This window comes from Nuphar pumila, chromosome 12, assembly GCF_984573655.1.
Source record: "Nuphar pumila chromosome 12, dmNupPumi1.hap1.1, whole genome shotgun sequence".
NCBI lineage: Eukaryota > Viridiplantae > Streptophyta > Magnoliopsida > Nymphaeales > Nymphaeaceae > Nuphar > Nuphar pumila.
Genome location: NC_143260.1, coordinates 52,541,608 through 52,566,166, shown reverse-complemented (window position 1 = coordinate 52,566,166; position 24,559 = coordinate 52,541,608). Strand labels below are relative to the sequence as shown.

At 37.0% G+C, this 24,559-nt stretch overlaps 2 non-coding genes across 2 annotated transcripts; both read left to right on the top strand.

Annotated features, from left to right (window-relative positions):
* The first annotated feature begins 4,696 nt into the window (after nt 1-4,696).
* On the top strand, nt 4,697-4,791 carry LOC149820906 (small nucleolar RNA snoR1). The gene has a single exon (XR_016426898.1). It is a non-coding gene; the product is annotated as a small nucleolar RNA snoR1 (small nucleolar RNA).
* Nucleotides 4,792-4,901: 110 nt separating this feature from the next.
* On the top strand, nt 4,902-4,992 carry LOC149820905 (small nucleolar RNA snoR1). The gene has a single exon (XR_016426900.1). It is a non-coding gene; the product is annotated as a small nucleolar RNA snoR1 (small nucleolar RNA).
* Nucleotides 4,993-24,559: the final 19,567 nt, after the last annotated feature.

Sequence of the window (24,559 nt, the reverse complement as noted above, 5' to 3'; positions counted from 1 at the left end):
TAGAAGCAAAAAATTATAAAAATTTCACAGTAAATAGTTTACATCAACATGAATCTATTACACTTTACGAATCTTGAATCGAATATCGGATGAGAGAAATAACACATCTGTAAGTTAGGCTTGAAATTAAACAACGATTTTAATCAACAAAAATCACGATTTGACTTTGTATTTTATTAACAGGGTTCCCGAATCCCAAAACATCAGAAGTTTTTACAGTAGTTCACTGACGAATCCGTGTATCACATATTAAAAAATCAGAAATTTTTAATGAATATTTCAATACGAACTAACATGCTTTCTACTGATCTGAAATTAAAACATGCAGAAATCTAAGAAACACTAAAAACAATATGATTTAAGCATAAAAAACCATAAAAATTATCTAAACAGCAAAACAAAATTGATTTTGATGATGAAACACATGTAATAAACATTAATATGCTAAAAAAATAAATAAAACACATGGAATTTATGGCTGGAATTGCTTTTATCCTTGAAACCATGGATTTAATCCATTTAATCGGATAAATCTCATGTTTTCTTGGTTAAGAATATAAAAAATAATGCAATAAACAATTCTAATGGATTAGAATCATGAAAAACAGCATGAAATAGGGTTAAATCATCTTCTTGAATTGAACTTGAGGTTCTTGAGGTTGAATCCATAGTTAAATTCATGAAAGGGGAGTTTCCATGGTGAAATCTATTGAAAAAAACATAAAAAAATAATAAAAAATAATAAAATAATATTAAATAACTCACCTTGGGGCTGCAGCTTCAATGGAAGAAGGTGGAGGTGCTGGAGAGGAGAGAGAAGTCATGAAAATTTGAGAGTGAAAAGAGCTCATTTTGCCCCTCTAAAGACCTCTTTTTATAGTTTTTCAAAACCCATGTAATTAGGACTAATTAATACCTAACTTTGACTTTTTCAAACTCTATCTAAAACCACCAAGGGAGGATGCTTTTTTGTGGTTTTCTAACCCTAAATGAACTCTAACTAAACTCTAATTAACAGCTAATTAAACCCTAAAAAGTCCAAATATGGCACCACCTAGTATGGACCCACATTTGGTTTTTAAAACCTCAATTTAAAACCTTTAAAAACCAATGGTTTAAAACTTAAATAAAATGGATTTTTAAAATTTTTTTTGACTCATCTAAACCCCTAACCTAACTAGAACAATGACTAACCCTAGTCTAACCTTGACTTCTTCAAATGTGGCGCCACCCCGAGTGGGCCCCTCTTGAATTTTCAAAAACGATTTTAAAACTTGAAAATGAGAGGGTTTTCAAAAGAGATTCAAAAGTAGACTTTGAGATTGAAAGTTTTGAAATGGTACAGAGTCTTGACTGAGTCCAAACTTCTCTGGATACGGCGCCAACGGGGTGGGCCCACATCAGGTTTTGAAAATTTGAAATAAATACTGAAAATGGCTTTGAAAAGGGGTTAAAATCAATAATTGAAATTCAGAATTTTTGACAATAGAGTCTCAGGCGAACTGAAACTCCGGGCTAGAGTCCTGAAATTTTTGAAAGATTTTATCAAAAAAAATGGTGAAACAAGTCAGAAAATACAATCAGGGTTAGACTCCTAAATCAATCAGAACTCTGAAATAGAATTCTAAATTAACTAGACTCTACAAAATGACCTAATTTTTGAAAAACAAATGGAAATAAATGAAAATAAATGAAAATGGAAGTAAAAACAGACTCCTGACTGGATTAGGACTCTAGGACAGAGTCCTGATCAGACTGAAACTCTAGATTTTTTTGGTATTTTCTGAAAAACAGATGAAAGAACTTGTGAAAACAGTGAAAGCAATAACAAATATTGAAATAAAACAGAGTTCTGATTCAATTGAGACTATGGGGACAGAGACCTAATTGAACTAGGACTCTCAGATTTTTGGATTTTCTGAGAAAACAAATGAGAGAATTTAAAAAAAATAGTTAAAACAGGATAATACTGAAGTTTTGGTTTAGAGTCCTGATCTGATTAGGACTCTGAGAAAGAATCCTGATTCGATCAGAACTCTAAGAAATTTTGGTTTTCTGATAAGTAAATGATGAAATTTAAGCAAAGCTTTTAAAAACTAGTGAAAATGAAGTGCGAAAACCAACTTTATATAGAGTCCTAATTCGATCAGGACTCTGAGGTAGAGTCCTGATTTGATCAGGACTCTGGGGTAGAGTGAGGACTCTGTGATAAAACCTGAGAATTTTGAAATTCTTTGATAAAAGTGTAACAGTTTTGATAGATGAAAAGAATTTTGAAAGATTTTCTCAAAATTGAAATGAGGATCAGATTCCTGATCCAACTAGGACTCTCTGAACAGAGTCCTGTTTTGACTAAAACTCTGAGTTTTGACTCATTTTGAAAGATTTGGTTAAAAACAGGTAAAAATAGTGACAAAAGACAGAGTCCTAGTCCGACTGGAACTCTGAAGAAGAGTCCTAATCCGATTGGGATTATTGAAGAATAGTCCTAATCCAACTAGGACTCTGGGATTTTGGCCAAAACAGAAGATTTTGAAAGGTTTTCTCCAAAACAGGTAGAAAAGGTAGTAAAATGTAGAGTTCTGATCTGACTGGGACTTTGGAAAAAAAGTCCTGATCCAACTAGGACTCTAAGATTTTGGCCAAAATGGAGGAAATGGACAAGGGATATGACCATAACTGGTTTAAAATCAGAATGGAGTTTTGAAATTATTTTAAAAAGATAAAAAGATAGAGTCCTGATCCAACTAGGACTCTGAAATTTTTGAGAAATTTGATAAATGAAGGCATCCAAAAGCGACACCACCTAAATGGGTCTCATCTGAGAAATGAAATTAGTTGAAAATTGAGTTTAAAACGAATCCATATTGTTTTCTGAAAAAAACATTTCAAAATATAAGGTCCTGGGGGTTGGCAAATGACAGAATGTTGATTAAAAACCCAGGTTTTAAAATTGATTTTGAAAGAAAAGTTTTAAAACTCGAATCTGGATTAAATAGTTTAAAAACAAGAGTGTTGGATCTCGAAAATGAGATGCAATGACATGACATGCAATGAAATGGCATGCTGAATGCATGCAATGATATGCAATGACACATGAAATGTAAGCACTGGATAAGAGTAAAAATTTGTGGTGTTTACAATTATCCTTTACTGATCCACTTGTTCTACACAAATTTACAAATTGATCATGAAACTGGATTTCTTTCCTCTCTTGTTCGCGATGTTGAAATTGAGTTTGATTCTAAACTGCTTGGACAAATCCTAGATATTCCACCTTCAGAAACTCTTTTCAATACTATTGAACTTAACGATGAAAGAATTTTTTAACAAATTCTTCTTCCTGGTGCACCTCATTGTCCTCCTTTCAAAAATACCAATCTTGAAACTTGCGCATGCATTGCTAGACGAATTCTTGCCCACAATGTTCTACCTAAAACTGGATCTTTTGATTAATATTCCACAGATCTCTCTACGGCTCTTTATGTCTTATTTAGAAACATTTCTGTAAATTGGGCCAACGTGTATTTTACTAATTTGTGGAAACAAAAACCTTTTCTTCCATATGGATGTCTTCTTACTCGTATTTTCAGATATTTCAAAGTACCCTTAACCAATGAAAAATATATTAAACAAAAGAAGTTCTTTGATCAAACTATTTTTAAACGTATGAAAATCAAATATTTGCCTCCTTTAAACTTTGATCAAACTGAACCATCACTCTCTGAACCCTCACCATCTTTTGTGACACCTTCATCTCAAGCAAAATGAAAGAAATTCTCTACTAGTCAAGACAGTTATAAAATTTTGCAGCGAATAGAAGCTTTGGAGCTGCATCAACACACTTTTCGTGAAGATGTGACTCAACAACTTTCTTCAATTCAGAAAGATATTGCTGAACTCAAGGAGATGATCAAGCAACACTTCACTTGATCTTTCACTACAAGAAAATTGTTAATTAGCGACTAAAATTTGCGACGGATTTTTTCCGTCGCTAATTAGCGACAGATTAGCTAGAGATACAATCTGTCGCTAATTCACGACGGATTAGCGAGGAAACAACTTTTATCACTAATCTGTCGCTACTTAGCGACGGATTAGCGACTGCAATTTTTTGTCGCTAATTCTTATTACAAGAACACTATTTTAGCGATGGATTTAGAGAGGGAACTCTGTCGTCGCTAATCCGTCGCTAATTAGCGACGGCGTAGCGACAGAATATATTTCGTCGCTTTTTTAGTATTTTGATTTACGACGGCTTAGCGACGGAATTATTCTGTCGCTAAGCCGTCGCTAAATGTCGCGTAAATCCCTAATCCCATCCCTCTTTCTCTTTTTCCTGTTTCGTTGTCTTGCTCCCGCCCGCCGCCCTCTCCCTCCCACTGCCCGTCAGCTCTCGCCACCGCCCGGCCGCCGCCGCTCGCCAGCCGCCGCTCCCCGTCCACCGCTTGCCAGCCGCCGCTCGCCAGCCGTCCACCGCTCGCCAGCCGCCGCTCACCAGCCATCCACCGCTCGCCAGCTGCTGCTCCCCGTCAGCCTCTCGCCACCGCCCGACGACGCGCAGGTAATCATTTGCATCTGCATTTTCTTCTTCTTCTTCTTCTTCTTCTTCTTCTTCTTCTTCCTCTGATTCCTCATCTGCATTTTTGCTTCCTCCGAAACTATCTTTTTATGATTATGTCTTCTTTTTCATTTTTTCCATGATGTTCAATGCTTCTTCTGACACCTCTTGTACGAGAACAACTTTCAAAGCTTGTTCTTTGAGCAGAGATAAGCAAACTGTTCTGAGCGATTTCCTCCATTTCTGTTATTTTTTGCATTTTGTTTTATGGTTTTCATGTGACATCTTTCATACATTATCTCCCGCTATTTTTCTATATTTTTTTATTTATTTATGTTATGTCCATGATGATTATTTCTTCTTCTGACACCTCTTGTATGAAAACTATCTCTTAAAGTTGTTCCTTGACCACATGCAAGCGACTATCTGACCTATTTTCTATAATCTTTTTGAGGTTTTAACTGAATTACCAGTTTGTTTTCCAAGTGTTATTATTTGGAATATTTGTTTGGGCTAATGTTTGTTGGATGGGAAGATGTAACATCTTGTGCCATGTTTGTGTTAAGAAAAGGATTTTTGTCATTATTTTCCTTCTATTCAGTTTAATTTTCCTTTCCCTTTATTTCTTTTAATGATTGGGGAAACAAAGGGCATGGTTGAAAAATATGAGTTTTAAAAGATTTTGATTGAGAAAATGGGAACAGAGAAATCCTAAAGAGAGTATATCATTATCCCATTTTTAATTGGTTGTGGTTTAGTTTATTGTATATTTTGCAAATGGTTTCTTAGTGTGTCTCTCTTTTTTATAATCTGTTAGGCAAGTGGTTGTTTAGTATTTCTCTGTACTGGTTTATGAAATTTTTGTTTTGTCACCTCTTGTATAAGAATGATCTTCTATAGATCGTCCGTTGAGCAGAGATAAACAATTTATGATCCATTTCCTATTTTTTCTTTGTTCTATTTTTCTTTGTTTAGTCTTTTTGCTTCCTTTGCATAAGTGTTTGTGTTTCCCTAATTAGCTTCAATATTCATTGCAGTACATTACTTGCACACTTTATTTCATCGCATTTCATCATTAGATATATCATCAACAGTTTAGTTGCTTTTTGCATTGCATAAGTGTTTGTATTTCCCTAATTAGCTTAAATATTCATTTTAACACAGTGTTTTTTGCAGATTTGTCAACGGAACTCGCTTGTGCCCCGCCACCCGTGGTAAGTAAGTGACAAAAACAATGCAAATCGGGTAAATACCCGTGGTGAGTAAGTGATGCAAGCGCATCACATGTTATTTAATTTATTGAATGTAACACTTTATTGTTCACACACTCACTTAGTTGTTGATATCTAGGACTGCTTTGTTGGAGTTCAGAGATCATGCTGAGCATGATTTTAATGTATGAATATGGAAGTGTTCTTATTTTTGGAGTACGGAGTCCATGCTATGCATGGTAGTAGTTAGTGAGATATTGAAGTGTGTTTGCTGCAAGTACATGTTTGACATTTGTTTGATATGAATTATTTCGATGTATTGCAATGTTTGATGTGATTGTATCAATGCTTACATGTAGTTACTTTCAATTTGATTATGTCTTCCATGTGAAATTGTATACTGAAAGCATGCTTCAAATGAATGTATCGTGTCATGAATAGTTTGCACATGAAAATATTAAGTTATCAATGCATGCATCATAATTATTGTGATTGTATGACATCATATATTGCATGATAAATTTGATATTTTCTTCATCATAGCATTCTGATGGTTCTCTTTTAACTGGTTAGGATACTATTCGTAACATCATACGACAGAATGACTGCAAACCGTGAATGGATGTACCGTAGGATAGTAGACAATGAGTTATCGCATGAATATATGGATGGTGTTGACAGTTTTATTAAATTTGCAACGGCAAGTGTCAGTACGGTAGATCCCACAGGTCGGATTAGGTGTCCCTGCAAGATTTGTAAGAATAATTGATTTGTAGAACCTCATGGCGTTAGACATCACCTATACAGGAAGGGTTTTGTGAGTGATTATCAGAACTGGACGTTTCATGGAGAAGAAGTTAGAAACGATTTTGATGCACGGGTGAATGTGGTGCACGATAATCCATATACGAATTTGATATTTGATGCCGCAGGAACAGAACTGGGTTCTGCTATGAGTTCTAGTGATGTAAGAACTGCCGTAGATGAAGAATCACCAAACGATGCAGCTAGTAGATTTTATGATTTACTTAGAGATGCTGATGAGCCACTTTGGAACGGTTGTGAGAGTCACACTATCTTGTCTGCAGTTCTTCAACTAATGAATTTAAAGTCCGAGTATAATTTGAGTCAATCATGTTTTGACCGTTTGTGCATGATTGTGAAGAGTATGTTGCCTAAAGATGAGAAATTGCCACAAAATTTCTATCGTGCGAAAGTTATGGTCAACGCTCTAGGTATGGGTTACAAAAAGATTGATGTTTGTCCAAATCACTGCATGTTGTATTTCAAGGAGCAGAAAAACGACATATCATGCCCGTCATGTGGGCATCCTCGGTTCAAGCCAAAGACAAGAGGCAATGGTAGCACGAGATCAAATGAAGTTTCATACAAGTCGCTCCGCTACTTTCCTATCACTCCTAGATTGCAGCGATTGTATATGTCTTCAAGGACAACTAAACACATGAGATGGCATGCAAATAAAGTTCGACACGATGAAAACAAGATCACGCATCCTGTTGACGCTGAAGTTTGGAAGCACTTTGATCGTACTCATCAGAACTTCGCAACGGAAGTGCGGAATGTTAGACTCGGTCTATGTACAGATGAATTTAATCCATTTGGGGGTAGATCAACTCCATACTCATGCTGGCCAGTATTTGTAACTCCATACAACCTTCCACCAAGCTTGTGTATGAAACGTCCAAATCTTTTCTTGTCTCTGTTGATCCCTGGTCCGACCTTACCTGGCCAAAATCTTGATGTATATCTAAGGCCATTGATTGATGAATTAAAAGTACTGTGGGATGACGGTGTTACCATGTATGATGCCCACAAAAAACAAAATTTCAACATGAAGGCCGCTGTTCTATGGACAATCAGTGACTTCCCTGCATATGGTATGTTATCTGGTTGGAGCACACATGGGAGGTTGGCTTGTCCGTACTGCATGGAGGATTCCAAAGCTTTTAGATTGAGGCATGGAAGGAAGCCTTGCTGGTTTGATTGCCATCGTCGATTTCTACCCAGCGATCATCCGTTCCGACTTCAAAAGAATGCATTTAAAGCAGGCACAACTGAAATGAAAGGTCCATCCTCAAGATTGTCCGACATAGAGATTCTAAGAAGATTGCGATACTTTCCAGATGTATTAACAGATGCCCGCAGTCCTACACCCTTTCATGGATTTGGAAAGGATCACAATTGGACGAAAAAATCTATTTTTTGGGAACTACCGTATTGGCCGACCCTATTGATTTGACATAATTTGGATGTGATGCATGTAGAGAAAAATGTGTTTGATAATGTGTTCAATACAGTAATGAATATTAAATGAAAAAGGAAGGATAATCCGAAGGCCCGTATGGATTTAAAATTAATATGTAAAAGACCAGAATTGGAACTCAAAGAGTATAATGGCAAAGTACTGAAACCAAAGGCGAAGTACGTGCTCGGACCTGATCAAATAAAACATGTATGTCAATGGTTGAGACAACTGAGATTTCCAGATGGATATGTCTCTAACATTGCTCGGGCTGTGAAGATTGACGATGGACAGTTATATGGGTTGAAGAGGCATGATTGTCATATCTTTATGCAACAATTGATACCCCTAGCATTCCATGATATGTTAGACAAACCTATATGGGGGGTATTGTCTGAGTTGAGCGGATTTTTCAGAACATTGTGCGCATCGGAGGTCGTTGTATCAGATGTAAAGAATCTCGAGGACTCTCTCATCACCACTGTTTGTTTGTTAGAAAAGATATTTCCGCCAGCATTTTTCGATGTTATGGAACATTTTATCATACATCTGCCATATGAACTAAGGGTTGGTGGCCCTGTGCAATATCGATGGATCTACCCATTTGAAAGGTATATGTTTTTTTATATTTGTCTCTTTAATGACAGATATTTAAAATTTGAAATGTATATTCTTGTCAGATGCATGTTCGACCTAAAAAAAAGGTTCGTAATAAAGCAAGAGTAGAAGGCTCTATTTGTGAGGCGTACACTTTAGAAGAAATTTCAAATTTCTCATCTATGTACTTCGAACCTCATATTCCAACACGTTACACATGCCCGCCCCGTAACGATGATGGAGAACAAGTAACTGTAGCTGACAAGCTGTCGATATTTCAACCACTTGGGCATGCATTTGGTAGTTGCCGATCAAGGCTATTGACAGATCGAGAGCAAGATGCAGCACACATCTATATTCTTTTTAATTGCTCAGCGATCGACCCATACATCGAGTAAGTATATGTATATGCAACTCAATTATAAATCCTTTTATGTTCTATATGTGGATACATGGCTCGGTAATATAAGTATTTGTGGTTTGCAGACGATTTGATCTGGAGTTGCAAAGCGAAGTTTTACATCTCACTGATGCAGAAGTACAAAAAGAACGTGAAACTAAGTTTGTGGAGTGGTTGAAACAGTTGGTAAAGAAGCTAACATAAATTTTGTACTTATAAACAACACTAAGTTACTTAATTGATCGTGATCACAATAATTGTTTATGTCTGTGCGTAGGTTCGCCATGGTGATGTTAAAGATCAAGGAATATGTGATTTAGAAAATGGTCCGACCAAAGTTGTGCAATGCTGCAACGGGTATATCGTAAATGGTTATCGATTCCATACAAAAGACTACGGTATAAACAAATCAACGATAAATAGTAGCGTGTGTGTCAAGGGTAGCAGCTACGGTGAAAATGAACATGATTACTATGGTGTTATAGAGGAAATAATGGAGTTGACTTACTTAGGCATGAATAACAGGGTTACGATATTCAAGTGTCATTGGTTTGATCCAACTGCAACAAGACTCGACAAAGCTTCAGACATTGTGAAGGTGAATCATAAATCTAGGTTTGGAACATATGAACCATTCATATTAGCCTCGCAAGCTCAACAAGTTTATTATACTTCATATCCGAGTATAAAAAAGTCAGATAGAAATGAATGGTGGGCAGTTTGCAAGGTGAAATCCAAACTATACCCCGAGTATGATCAGTTACAGGAAGATGAGTTAGCTGAAGACAGTGATTACTATCAATCAGATGATGTCTATGACTTCGCTTATGGTCACGATGTTGCGCATGATATGCATGTCATATCTCCATTGGCCGATGAAACATTCATAGAGGAATGTGATCCAAATGATGTACCAAGTGGATGGGCAAACAATGAAGAAGAAGAAGAAGAAGAAGAAGAAGAAGAAAGTCAAACTAGTGACGAGGAAGAATTCTCAAGCTAGTGAGCAAAATCTTATACTACAAACTTCTATTTAAATGCATTGTAATACTTGATGTGAGTTGTATTGCAATACTTGGTGTGAATGATTAAAAATTTTATTTGAATGTATATTAATACTTGATACGAATGATTCGAATGCATTGTAATACTTGATGTGAATGATTTCAATTATCTGAATGTATTATAATTTATGCAATTAACGAATGATTTGAATTAGTGCAATACTTGATGTCAATGATTTGAATTATTTGAATGCATTGCAATGCTTGATGTGAATGACTTGAATGCATTGTAATACTTGATGTGAATTATTTGAATGTATTGTATGACATATGTTATTTGTTAGAATATGGTTCGTGGAGGTTATAGTGGTCGCTCATCCAGTAGTAGTCAGGCTCAGCCTTCATCTTCACGGGCTCCTGTGATAGGTATATCATATAACTAATTAGATGCTTGATTAGTTCAAATGCACATTCTGAGAATTTCTAATGTATTTTTTTACAGATGATGTTGCGCCTGTACACGACCCACCTACACCAGTTGATCACGTAAGTCAACAGCCAACACAGGAAACAGGGTCTTCTCAGGCTGGCACAAGAAGACTCATTCGAATAGTGTATATCGATAATCGACCGTAAGTATTTTGTTTTCAATTATTGCATATCTTTTAAATATTTTATATTGATATTTACTGTGTAACAATTCATGTGCAGCACGAGGTTTGAGCCACAAGAAGTAGTACGAGAGATTAGGAATTCACTTCTTCAACATCTACCAGGACCAGTTGCTCAATGGAAAGAGTACCCAAAGGAGGTGTTAGACAGATTGTGGTCCTCATTCATGGTATACAGTTGTTCCTCATAGTTAATGTGTTTCATATTTAATTTATTTAAGCAATGTCTACTAACTTTCTGAAAATATTTGTAGGCTTCGAATCGCTTCGCAACTACGGTGGAAGAAAATGATGCAAGGAAGGTGTGGCAGAAGGTGGCTGCCAATCGATTTGCAGACATGCTGCACACTATGAAGACTGCAGCAAAAAAAACATCTGGCGTAGTAGATGATCCATTACTGTGGAAGGGCCATGGTCCTATTACTATCAGGAGAGATTACTGGGATGAAATGTGCGATAAGTGGGCGGGAGATGCATTTAGAAATCGCTCTGCGAAGGCTGCACAAAATCGATCGAAGATGCCCGAAGCTCATCTACACACAGGTGGATCTAAGACATTTGGGAGCCACCTAAAGAAAATGGTAACTCATCAATATATAATATTAATTTTATAAGTATTGTTGCAAACTTGTGTACTAAATCTTTTGTCATTTAACTTCGCAGGAAACAGAAAAAGGAGGCAGTGTACCATATAAGGATGTGTTTGTAGAAACACATAAACGGAAGACCACGGGAGTCTTCGTATCAGAGAAGGCGAGAACGACAACGATATGTATTAATTCTATTAATAATCATTGCAATATATATGCAAGTTATCATAATGTTATCATTATTTATTAATGAATACTTTAAACATTATTTTGTAGGAGGCATATGAGCAACAGATGGTAGAGCGATATGGCGATGACGCTACTCAGCATCCATCATTTGATCCTACAGCATGGGTGACTGCAGCAGGTGAACCCAAAAAAGGTCGCGTGTTCGGGTTTGGGAGTAATATGAACACTTCACCAGTTATTGGTTCTTCCAGTTACGGCTCACCGACTTCTTGTGCCGACATAAGCTCCAAGCAGCCGACTATTCTTTTCGGTGATGATGTACGCCAGATCATTAATGAATCACTGAATAACTACTTTCAATACACTGTCGCCCCCTTTCTCCGAAATGAGATCAAGGCCGCTGTTCAGGATAGGGGATCTTCAATTCCAGGTCCCTCTCAGGTATAATCACATATTCAGTTTTTTGACTGCCTTAGAGAACATATGAGCATGCTATAATAACATATAGAGTTTTTTTATTGCATTAGAGCACATATGAGCATGCTATAATCACATATAAAGTTTTTTTGTCTGCCTTAGAGCACATATGAGCATGATAGAATCACATATAAAGTTTTTTTGACTGCATTAGAGCACATATGAGCATGATGGAATCACATATAAAGTTTTTTTGACTGCATTAGAACACATGTGAGCATGCTATAATCACATATTTAGTTTTTTGACTGCCTAAGAACACATATGAGCATATTATAATCACATATTCAGTTTTTTGACTGCCTTAGCACACATATGAGCATGCTATAATAACATATAGAGTTTTTTTACTGCCTTAGAACACATATGAACATGCTATATATCATTTATGATAGAATCACATATAAAAATTTTTGCTTTGCCTGCCTTAGAGCACATATTTGCATGCTATATTCACATATTTAATTTTTTGACTGCCTTAGCACACATACGAGCATGATCGAATCACATATATAGTTTTTTGCCTGCCTTAAAGCACATCTGAGCATGGTAGAATCACATATAGAGTTTTTCTAGATGACTTAGAACACATATGAACATGCTATAATCACATATTCAATTTTTTGACTGCCTTAGCACACATATGAGCATGATAGAATCACATATATATATATATATATATAACTTTTTGTCTGCCTTAGAGCACATATGAGCATGATAGAATCACATATAAAGTTTTTTTGACTGCATTACAACACATATGAGCATGCTATAATAACATATTAAGTTTTTTGACTGCCTAAGAACACATATGAGCATATTATAATCACATATTCAGTTTTTTGACTGCCTTAGCACACATATGAGCATGCTACAATAACATATAGAGTTTTTTTACTGCCTTAGAACACATATGAACATGTTATATATCATTTATGATAGAATCACATATAAAATTTTTGGCTTTGCCTGCCTTAGAGCACATATGAGCATGCTATATTCACATATTCAATTTTTTTACTGCCTTAGCACACATACGAGCATGATCAAATCACATATATAGTTTTTTGTCTGCCTTAAAGCACATCTGAGCATGGTAGAATCACATATAGAGTTTTTTTAGATGCCTTAGAACACATATAAACATGCTATAATCACATATTCAATTTTTTGACTGCCTTAGCACACATATGAGCATGATAGAATCATATATATATATATATATATATATATATATATATATATATATATATATATATATATATATATATATATATATATATATATATATATATAAATCTTTTTGTCTGCCTTAGAGCACATATAAGCATGATAGAATCACATATAGAGTTTTTTTATTGCCTTAGATCACACATGAGCACATGATAGAATCACATATAGTGTGTAATTTATTTCATTATATTTTGTTTATCAATACTGACTGTTCTTTTCTTGTGTAGGCTGCTAGCGATAATCAGGGTAGTGGAGCTGAAGGGACAGATAAAGACAATGAACAAGAAGACGCACAAAATCTTGGCGATGATTAGAGGACTGTGTTGAAGAAGTTCTATTTTTTTTATTTTTCCTAATTTAATTGTTGAATTGTAAATAATTAAACTTCTTAATTTTAAGGTGGAACTGTAACGCCCCGGATTTCCAAAACAAAGCTAAGTTAAAAATTTTCATGAATTTCTTTTTTTTTTCTTTGCAGCGGAATTTAGAAAAGCTTTTAGCAGCGGAATCAGACGATAATGAGTTGTCGGTTTTAGAAAACTCCGAGCACGTTGCAGGTATGTGGCCAAGCAACTCATTGACCACCAAAGTGTTCCATTTTATCGAAAACCACATGTTTATTACAACACTACTGCTTAGAAAAGCAGTGTAGGTTCAATAAAAAGGAAGCAGTACAACTCTGAATAGAGAAACCCTGGAACTCGATGCCGCCTTGCTCTGCATATCGCCACGCAGGTTCAACACCTGAAATCTTCATTAAACGGGGTCAGAACCACTGATGGTCTGGTAAGTAGGCAAACACCTATCTATTCAACTCAAGTAAATGCATAGACCACTCAGGGTCGCAGTTCGTAATACGACGCTCAAGCCTCCATGACTTAGCGTATATCGCAAAAGCCTCATCAGGGCTATGAGTTGAACATCCACGCAAGTCTTCATGACTTCGCATAAGCCTCTTCAGGGCTGTGAGTTAGAATAACCGCTTAAGTCTCTACGACTTAGCCTTGACTTCCTCAGAGTCACGATTGGATGTCTAGCTCAAGCCTTTATGCTTGGCACATCCGTATCCTACGAATCTAAGGACAGCTCTCCGAGCTTCACTTAGTCGTACTGATATCAATGGGGTTCTTTCCCAATCGGTACAGTAGTATACCGACCATGACACCTTCACAAAGGTTATGCAGGACTGACTCAACAACGTCATTCACTCATACATTCAAAGTAGCGCTGTACCTAAGCTAATGCTTTGTTTCAATAATTGCACCTCCCCCTGGGCTTAGGGGACTCATATCTGGGCGACAACGCGACGATCTGGGGGTTGATTATTCTATGTATTTTAGATACCCCAGAGGCCTGTTGACCCCATCCCCCTAGTAGGACGGTACAGCATACCAGAAGAGATCCTTACTAGGTATCTGAATGCATTCTGCTACTGCAGTAGTTGGGTTCAATCCTTAGATATTTAAGGATAACCACGACCTCCATACCTCTGAGTGACGAAGGCCATCAATGAACTCTATCAGGTTCGGGTGAAATATATGTCACTCAAGGCTGCGCCATCACCGTCTTCCTCGGTGAGAAATCCTGAAAGGGGCCTGCCGGTCTTACAATTACTTGACGAACATTGCATGCCTATAGGGCAGCCTTTGAGAAGTATGTACCCTACCCCAATCAACCACACGGTTTTCACCGTGGAACAAAGGTTTTATTCATATGCATGCTTAACTCTGCTCTCGGCACTTCGGCCTTGACGAGCACTTCACCTCTTTCGGTGGAAACAACACACTCTGGCTCAGCGGCCCTTACGAGTCTGGTTGTCTGATAATTCTCAATGAGCATGCACATGACTCGATCTCTACGAATCGGCTACTCGGCGTATTTTTACGCAACGAGCTCAGGACCTCGTCAAGGTGCTACCACTACTTTGGCGCAACGGCTCTTACAAGTATGGTGCCCTTGCAGGTGCCAGGGAGACGAGTCATTCTGACATCGTTCCAACAAAGGATATCATTGTGCCACTTAACTGGTTCTGGCAGCTCTTCTGCCAACCATTCTGTCAACACCTTTTCTGCTCTACCGACAGTGGTGCAACGAACCTTTCTACATCGTAGAAGGCGTTCCATAACTGGGTAGCACTTCTGCTACGTTCTTTCTGAGTCATTCTTAGCTCCTTCAGGAATTTCAGCAGCACTTCCTCTCTTTAACGGAGAAAGCGTGCGTTTTCTTTTATCCATTTCAGCGGCATCTTCCCTCTTTGGTGGGAAATCGCTATGCTTAACTCAGGAAATGGATGTGCACCGTTGTGCGTACTTTGCATCCATCAAGGTTGCAGGAACCTTGGGCCATAGCCAGGCCATACGTAATTGATTTAGTCTTTACGTAAAGAGCATTTTGCCAAAAGGCGAAGCCTTTCCAATAGGGGCTTCATTCGTCAAGCAGAATCTTGCACGAGGAGCGGTAAGGGAATCGCATGGGCGATTTTGGAGTTGATCTCCATTTGAACGCTCACTTACGCGCCATATATGTAATATAAGCAGAAGCCTGTGCTTTATACAGCGGCGGCGTAAAGGAAATGATATACTATTGTTCAGGGTGTGTAACTGAACGAAATATTCTACATATATAACAAAACAGGAGCCTTGGCATCGTTCGACGCGACGGCGTAAGTAAATACATTGCAGAAAGCAGGAGCCTTGGCATCGTTCGACGCGACGGCGTAAGTAAATGCATAATCGGAAGTGCTTTAATCGGAAGTACAGAAGGCAGGGAGCCTTGGCATCATACGACGCGACGGCAAAGGTAAATTACATAGCCTGTGCGATATAAGACGCGTCGGTAGAATCAGCAGGTATACACCTAGATCTGTATCCAACGATAGTTACGAGGCGAGCGAGTGAACACTGAAGTGTCCTACAGGGCTCAACCAAGAACTAGGGTGAGATACTATTTTGAAGAACGCATATACTGCGTATTCGAACATATATATCCGACGATAGTTACGAGGCGAGCGCGTGAACACCGAAGCGTCCTAGAGGGCTCAACCAAGAACTAAAGCAAGATACTACTTCAGAAAGTATATGCTATATACAAACAATCAAATACTTGAGAGAGATGGTTTAATGAAGCGAACTTACTTCAATTTGAGGAAGAAACGACTCTGATTGCTTCAAACGCTTCGAACGAGGCTCGACTTCGAAAAAGGATCAACTTCGAACTTCGGACGAAAAAGGACTTGGACTTTGACTTTGAACCAAACCAGGTTCAGGTCAAGTCAACTGGGTTCAGACTTAGGTCAAGTAGGTTCAGACCTAGGTCAGGTGGGTTAGGACCAGGTCAGGCAGGCTCAGACCAGGTCAAGCAGGCTCAGGCTAAGTCAGGCAGGCTCAGACCAGGTCAGGTGGGCTCAGGTGGGCTAGGCTAGGTAGGGGAGGTTTGGGAAAAGGAGGAGAGAGAGAGGGGTTGGCGATTTTTAGAGAGAGGGGGGCTCCTCTATTTATAGGAAGTGAAACTTGGGCCCCAAGTTTCACTTTTACCCTTATACCCCTTAGCTTTTCAGAAATCCCTTCCATGGAAGGTGCTGGAAGGAGCTGGAAGGTCCTGGAAGATGCTAGAAGGTGCCAGAATATTCTAGAATATTCTAGAACATTTTCTGAGAAATATTTCTGTGGGTCCCACCAATATTTTCGTGGGTCCCGTCAAAATTTCGGGTTTTCGGCGATTATTTTCCGAAAAATTCTGAGTACGCCATTCCCTTCGTATTGACGTAACTAAGAAAGTTGGCTCGCAGGAATCCTTTGATTTCGTTCAGGTAGGAAGTTATGGCTTCCAGAGTGTTTGAGCATATAATCGCGTTTCGACGAATATCCTAAGTGTAACTGGCTCGCAGGAATTGATTCGTTTCGCATTCTGAGAAAAATACCATTTTTAGCGGTAAATGCCTCATGAATTTTATTCAGATATTTTCTGAAAAATTGCGGGTCTTACAGGAACGATTAATTGTTGTAGATTCTTGTTATATAAATTTTTTTGTGTGGTTTGTTTTTTATTTACAGGAAATATAAATTGTACAGGAAATAGAAATTGTACAGTTCTCGGTATTTAATTTTCAAATAATTTTTTTTTAATTTTTTTTCGTGTTTACGACGGATTAGCGACGGAACCATCCGTCGCTATTCATATTAATCTAGCGACGGCATAGCGACGGAAGTAAATCCGTCGCCAAGCCGTGGTCGCCGTTTAGTACCGGCGGATTGGCGACGGAATATAGCGCTCGTTATTCCATCGCAATTAGCGACGGACCTGGCGACGAAATAATTTCGTCGCCAGTTAGCGTCAAAATATTCACGACGTAAGCATATTGTCGCCTCGTTGTCGCTAATCCGTCGCTAACCATGTTAGCGACGGATTAGCGACGGAATGTGGTCGTCGCTAATCTACTGCTTTGTTGTAGTGTTTGTTTACTATCCTTACCGAACTTTGATACTGTATGGGTTGTAATATTTTGAACTTGAATTTGCATTTTGCTTATGCTATGTTTGCCCTTACTCTTTTTGCTTATGACAAAAGGGGGAGAAAAAGATAGAACTTGGTAGACACATGCAAGGAAATTTCATGAGAAAAAGATAGAACTTAGTAGACACATGCATTGAAATTGCATCATGTGAAAACATTGAAAATTGCATTCATGAAAAAGTTTTAGAAATGCATGAAGTAATGATGGAAATGCAAACCAATCAATATGTGATATATGTGCTTTGAATGTACTAACTTTTAATGTTTTGCAGCATATTGATAAGGGGAGTAAAATCTCTATCTAATTTATCTAAATGCTCCATTTTTTATTAGTTTGTCATCATAAAAAAGGGGGAGACTGTTACGACAATGAAGCAGTACATGATATTTCAAGTACAAGGTTTTGATGATGAACAAATGAATCAACTGCATTTCAGCTAAGGCAATGAAGAAAGATGACAAGAATTGAAGAATTTGATGAAGAATCTTTGAAGACTAGTGTGCAAATATAAAATTCATTAAAAGTCTTAGATTCTTGTAAGAGCCTTACTTAGAGTGCATATTTCGATTGCATTTCACCTAAAAAGTCTTTAGAAAAACTTTTCTAAAAGAACCCTTCATGAATTTTTTTTTAGAAAACTCTTTATTTAATTTTTCATGTTTATTAGTCGACCAATAGACTCACCAGTCGACTAATGTTTTTGCGCCAAATTTTCTAAACAAAATGTCATTTTTGTCAAATTAGTCGACCAAAGGTTTTATCAGTCGACCAGACAGAATGTCTGTTTTATGGAAATTTAGCAGCAGTCGACTAATGATTTTATCAGTCGACCAGACAGAACAAGTATTTTCAGAAAAATTTAGCAGTAGTCGACTGAAAGGTTTTTCAGTCTACTGATGATATTATCAGTCGACTAACTTTTTCTCTAGTCGACTAAGTTTCAAAACTTCAGATTTTCAAACGGCTTGATAAACACATTAGTCAACCAACGATAACTGTCAGTCTATTAATAGTTAATTATCAGTCGACTAACTACTGTTCCAGTCGACTAATTTTACCGTTTTTCTTGAAACTTTTAAAAGGCGTGTCTTTTCATTTTTCAAACATTTTAATCATTCAAAATGGACTGTTTTGACAGCCTTTCATACCCTCAACGTATAGAATTTTTCAACTATAAATATGAGTGCATTCTACATTCAAAAACATCGAATTGAATGTAATCCAATCGAATTACATTAAATTACTCTTTGCTTTTCACTCATATTCATTTTCTCACTCACTTGATATTTTTCACTTCAGTTTTTCACTCAAATTCCTTTGAGAGACAGTGAATTCATGAGTTGAGTATTTCAACAACCTCAAAAGCCAATTTCATCTCATTAGCATTCATAAGAAGGGCTCGTAGGTTGTTTGTAAGTTGTTACTTATTTTATTTTTCTGTAAAAGGAAAAGACTCCTTGGTTTAAAGGAGTTGTTTGCTTTCAGTAGGTGTGTTACTGAATTGAGACCAGATTTGGTATGTATGATCTTGTAGTTACACAAGGTTGATAGTAGAAATCTCAAACGGGTTTTGCTTGGGGACTGGATGTAGGTCGGGAAAGACCGAACCAGGATAAATTCTTTTGTTCTTTGTTTGATTGCTTTGTGAATTTCAGAATCCGTCAAAATTACGAAGACAATATTTAAAAGCACTATTCACCCTCCCTCTAGTGCCCATTGCCTCGATTCTACTGCACTTTCATATAGGTCGTAGAAAATTCAACCTACAATGAGTTAAACATGTGTATTACATTTGAAAAAAATCTTTAACCATTGTAAGGATTGAAAGCCCCCATCTCATGCCCACTATTGCAAACAACTCAATGAGGACATGGCGGTGTATAACCTGGACACTGAACACCTTGTCTTTAATGATAACGGAATTGAGGGCTTATTTGATGCACTGTCCCCCACCCGAAATGGGATGACATGGCTCCTGGGGATGCTACAATCCACAAATGAATCTGCCGCAATCATTTTTGTGTGTTATTTCTGTTTCACCCCCTTCTTGTTAAAAAAATAACAGGGATGGTGAACCAATTAAAAAAAATGAATGGTTCCCCCCTCGACCCAACTCTCTCTCTCTCAAACTTTCTCGCCTCCGATTCTCTCTCTCTGCCTCTCTTCCTAGATGTCGGCCCCCAACCCCTTTCCTCCACTCACTTCCTTTGTGCTTTCATCCCTCTTGTGTTATCAAGCCATCAAATCGATATATGTATCTTTTACTCATGAATTAGGTGCTCTTCCTTCTTCTCTATCTCTCTCTTTCATTTATTAACTCTAACCCAATTTTAGGGTTAGTGTTTGTTCTATCCTATTTTTATGGATTTTAGGCATTTTGTATATGATCTGAGTCTCTTTACATGGTTGTTTGATCTTCATTTTAGGGATTTTATATCTGATCCTTTTCTCTTTACATGGTTGTGTCTAATTATGGAACATAAAAGATAATTAGTTTTACATTTCTGAATGCAATTGATGTTTACATAATGAATTATGTGAATATGCTTTGAAATATATTGTGTCTATGATATTAATGAATGTTGAAGCATTTAATCCCTTATGATATGTGCTCTTTGAATTAAGTGAATGCAATATGGTTAACTTTAGAATATGCCTTGAAGATGTCATTACCAAATCTTCAACCTCTAATTTCTTATAATGTTTGCTTTCACATGTTTTATAGTAATTCTGTTACTAATGAATGCTCAACATTAAATTTCTTATAATGCATGTTTACACAATTTCTATGGATCCTGGCCATTGTTTATTTATTTGAACCTTTTATCATTCATTTAAATAAATTTTATTATAAATACTCTTTTAAATTTCTAAGTGATGAGACTCTGATTTTATTAATTTTAATTGATGACATGTTCAGATGCTAACACCTGTAACTCACCTAAGATGTTTGCCATTTCATTTAAAATCATTTTTGATGTGCTTACTATTTCAAAAAAAATATTAAAACTTTAGGTGAAATTTTGGAGTGTTACAGTCGTTTCCTCCTTCGACTAAACAATTGCCATGTTAGTTTGCCCCTCAGGCAAGACAACATGGGTTGTTCACAAAGGTCATCCTTTTATGTGTTGGACCTTTTATATTAGGGCTTTGGTGGAGGAATCTTGATGTGATTGTCGTCTGCTGAGCTTAGATGAATCACGTTTATCTGATTGATTTTAGAATAGGTTTCTTGGTCCTTCCATAGAATTCCTCTTCCCCATACTCTCATTCGTCTATGGTAGTAGACCTGGCGAGCGACATATGGTTGATAAGTATTGACATTGCTCACGAAGGCTCGAGGAACGCATGTCACTAAGTTGGCAGGCAGCCCTTACTCTATAGCATTTTCTGAAAACCAATTCTCTTTAGATTTGTAGGCTTGGACCCCTTTTTCGTATTATGATTTCGGAAACGCTATTAAAAAATGCCCTGATCATTGTTGCCTAGTTTTGTGGTTCCTCATCAATCTGGAGCCCATCGCTTTTAATATTGTCATATATGATATGTACAAGGATGAAACATTCCTCAGCGTCATGGCCCACTGCCCGATGATATTGATAATACTTGGACGGATCTTTACCCTTCATCTATGGTAGATTTGACACTTCTGATAACTTCATCAAGCCAGCTTGTAGTAGAAGATCAAGGATCAGTGACTAAGCTTGCTTGAATTTTATGAATCTTTGGTCTCTGGTCTATTTTGGATTGCCTCTATATATGTTCTCATTCAACTTCTTTGGGAAGCTCCTATGATTGTTTGCATTCTATGATTGACTACCATTCTTCTTGGCCTTTTTCCTCGTGGCCCGCATTGTAATAACTTGGCTTTTAGATGGGTCTATTCATATATATATTGTTGTCTTTGTTGCTATTTGGGAACTCATCATATATTCCTCTCTTAATGCCTACCTCAAAGGTACTAGCCTTTTTTAATGAGTTCAACATAGGTTTCAACATAAGCCATATTGATCAAGCCCCCTAGAGGTCGAGAGAAGTTGTCCATGACAATCATTAGGGAATAAGAGCCTGATATCAGTTTCTTCATCTAATTGGCCATAGACCACCATCTCTTTCTTTTGTTTTAGGTCATAAAGTTGACTGATGATTGGAATGGCCTCTAAGTTGAAGAAAAAATGGTCCATAAACATGTTCATGAACTGCTTGAACTCCCTGACCTATTGGAGGTTCAAGGTGGCAAACCATTTCAGAGCCTCTCACTCTAGACTCCTAGAGAACTAGTTGATTAACCTCCTATCATTATGTCGATATTTGGCTACACTCCCCATAAACAAGGCCATGCGAGTTATTGGATCCCCCTTCCCATTAAACTTTAGAAACTTTAGGAAGTGTCCTCATCATATCCCTCAGGCAAGAAATCCTTCATGGAGTACTCTTTCTTATCCAAATCCATGTATTTCATTTTGTCACTGAGGTTTCAGACCATGTCCTCTAGAGACTTGATTTTTTTGTCTGATTCTGAGGATGTGGTTTGGATCAGGCGAGGCAATCGTGGTTTATGAATTTTTCTTTCCCAATCAAACACTTGAGACTTACTGCACTAGTTGCATTCTTTCTCAAAATCTGACTTCTAGGCTCTCCTATCCTTTTTGTAGGCATGTGCTTCTTTGTATTCTGACTCTTGGGCTCTTCTAACCCTTCTATTGGCTCATGCCTACTCTTGTTCTAGTTTTTTTTTAATTTCTCTCATTTTTTCTTTCATCCTTTTTATGTTCTATCTGGCTTGTGCTAGTACATCTTTTTCTTTAGACCGGGCCTTGAAATGCAAGGTCCTGAGGATTCTTCTCTTGGTGGACTGACTTATGCTAGAGTTGTATGTCTCGTAACCTACATGGAAACTTTTACGAGACTAGTGAGGGTGCCTTTCTTTAGACCAAGCTTTAAAATGTGAGGTTCCTGATATTTGACTTTTGGTAAACTTATTTGTGATAGAATTACCCATCTCGTAACTTGCATAAGGGACTTTACGAGATCAATGAGGGTACTAACATAAGCTGGACTTAGAAAACATTGGGATCTTTTCCCTTTTTTGGTCATTTATTCTCATCAAGAAGGTCAGTATGGGTCATTTCTTAAGGATCCTCATCGAATATGATGTTTGTCATCATATGGGATGACATTTCGTACATGAGATTCTCAAGAGGTGGTTCATTTGGGATAGATTGATTTTAGAGCTTTCAAGTTTTAGATCAAATATTTGTTGTACCCCAAGCAATTGGTTCACATAGGCCCAAACAAGTAATGAGAGATTTTAAAAAATAATGGGTACCCTAGTTCTCCTCAAAAAATGTATTAACAGATCTGCGAGGTCTCTTCGGGTTCTAGGGTTCAGGGTTCCCTCTCATGTTCACATTGATATACCCAAGCTAACAACTTAAGGGTACTGATGTAGATTATCTGACTCTAATGGTACTACTACCGATATACCCAAGCTAGCAACTTAAGAGTACCGGTGGAGAGATCCGAAGATCTAAATGATAGGACAAGAGATTTTTTTAAAGTCCAAATAAAAGAGGGGCTCTAACTTATGGGAAAGCATAAAAAATATAAAGAGCATACAATGAATCAAACAAGGTCTCAATCAACCCTACCTTGTTGGAGGTAATATTTTTCCTATTTTCTATGTAAAATTAATTTAATTGAGCAAGTGTTTCTAAAATGTGATAAAACCTAAACCTGATATGTGTGCATGGAGCTAATGCAAATCTTATATTTGATGTTTAAAAGAGAACCAACAGTCAAGACACTAAGATGCAACCTTAAAAGAGGATGATATTATCTCTAAAAAGAAACAAAAATCATGAGATTTGGATTTCAGAGCGCAAAGATACAGTATTCAGAATGCCAAAACACTAATGAGCTTTTCTGCCCCAAAATGACATAACAAGATCTTCTCAGGAATTTTTAACCAAGAAAATCATTTTTATAGATTTTTCTCTCAAACGATCAAAGAAAGCTTGAGATGTTATCTTTTAAAAGAAACTAATTTTGTCCAGATATGACACCTGAGCAAAAAGAAACGCCTCTCAAAATAGAAATTGTTATGCCATTTCACCGGCTACCAAACGAGAAACAAAAACTTCCCAGCTGATTTAGACCCAGAAATTCTTGTTTTCAGGAAAAAGTCACAAAATATAAAATATATAAAAATGAGTTATCTTTAAAAAAAATACATGATTTTAACACCTGAGAGCGGAGATCTTCTTCTAGGAATATAAACTATCCAAAACATTTTGTCTTAAAATAGGAATAGAAACTTTCTAAAAACTTTTGGAATATAAATACATAGTTTCAAGAAAAATACCCTAAATATGAAATATAGTTGAAAAACTCAACTTTCCAGCGCATAAAAAATCACTCAATTTTGATATCGAAGCGGGAAGATACAGTTTTTAAAAGACTAACTATTTAGAAAAAATATTAGGACAGGCTTCAAAAGAGTTTTGCCGTTTAAGTCCCTAGATGACCGAACTGTTTTGTCATTTTGGTCCTAGATGGCAAAAGAGAGTTTTTTTGCCATCCGAACGCAGCAAAAATCCAAAATGTAAAGGTTTTGTATTCATTAGAACCCAAATCCTACCAACAATGCACTTCTAACTACGAAAACCAAAAAAATATGGCATCCCATCGTGATTGCAAAAAACTTTTGATAAAAATTTGGAAGTTGGGAAAGATTGACTTACTTGGATTTTGTGAAATCCTTAAAAAGCCTTTTTGAAGAGATGTGGGGATTGCATTTGCATGCTCCAATCGTCCTTCACCTGACTGGAAGATAAAGATGAGGCTACAT